The sequence below is a fragment of the Brassica oleracea genome, chromosome C9 (assembly GCF_000695525.1).
Source record: "Brassica oleracea var. oleracea cultivar TO1000 chromosome C9, BOL, whole genome shotgun sequence".
Classification (NCBI taxonomy): Eukaryota; Viridiplantae; Streptophyta; class Magnoliopsida; order Brassicales; family Brassicaceae; genus Brassica; species Brassica oleracea.
The window spans coordinates 13,095,976-13,096,285 of record NC_027756.1 but is presented as its reverse complement, the minus strand read 5'-3'; positions in this window follow the sequence as shown (position 1 = coordinate 13,096,285).

The following is a 310-nucleotide window of genomic DNA, read 5'->3' as shown; positions in this document are numbered from 1 at the left end:
CGAGGTCTACTCCAGACTCTTCTGCGAGAAAAAGATCTGGATCTGAAGGTTCCGTAGTGAAGAGAAAGAGGATCGAATTCCCTGATCGCGTCGAGTTTTCCTACAACGAGACAACTCCCCTGATCCTTAATCCCCTTAGGTGCGCGGAGCTGATGCATCAAATTCGTGGTGGGACGAAGGAGATGCCACAATTGGAAGACCTTTACTTTAAGAATGAATACATCAACACTGCTTCCTCGAGAGCGCGGGTATCTGCGCTACCTTTCACCTTTTATCTCCTTCTTTGATTTATTGGGTTCATCCATCTCAC